This window comes from Penaeus monodon, chromosome 22 (genome assembly GCF_015228065.2).
Source record: "Penaeus monodon isolate SGIC_2016 chromosome 22, NSTDA_Pmon_1, whole genome shotgun sequence".
Taxonomy (NCBI): Eukaryota; Metazoa; Arthropoda; class Malacostraca; order Decapoda; family Penaeidae; genus Penaeus; species Penaeus monodon.
In genome coordinates, this window is record NC_051407.1 from 42,955,648 (window position 1) to 42,956,373 (window position 726).

Consider the following 726-nt stretch of genomic DNA (forward strand, 5'->3'; position numbering starts at 1 on the left):
TGATGGACGACCGTGACGAATTTGTCACGATTGGCCATCTTTAAAACCCAGTGTTTTTTCCAAAATTAATAGATTTCTTAATATTTTACTACGGTAATAAAAAGTAATTGAATTTTTTTTTTTCAACAGTCGGAACATAATTCTCCGACACATTGTACCTACTGTCTAACGGCTGCTGAAGCTCGCTCGTGCACAATAACCTGGTCCACTGCGCCGGGTTCTTCACAGTGCAACTTGCAGGGCATTCCTCCGCCGAGCACCGCCGTTCCAGGTCAGTGACACCAACGCCGCACTTTCCCGGCACCACGCTGCGGCCTCATCTTGATCCCGTGTTCGCTGAGGCTGCACTCGCAATGGAAGACAGTCTGTCCATCGCCTGCCTTGGCTCTGTGGATCCTGGCTTGGCTTGCCCCAACATCAGCGGCCGGCGTCGACGTCCTCGGCCATGCTCTGATCGGGGACTCCGCGCCGCCCAAGCCATTCCTTAGTTCTGTTATTTCTGCCGACATTCCTTCAACGAAGCTAACTGGTTCTTCTCTTCCCGCCATCGTTCCGAACCAGTGCGCCATGTAGCATGGCTGAGCGAGACGCAGCACGCCTGGGTAGGCCGACTTATTTAGGAACACCTCTGCTCGGCCTCTCAGGGTCTGCCGTCCCTCCGTCCCCTTTCCTGCGCGCCCTGCCTACAACTTACGCGGCCTTTCTTGTACTAACTACACATCCCAC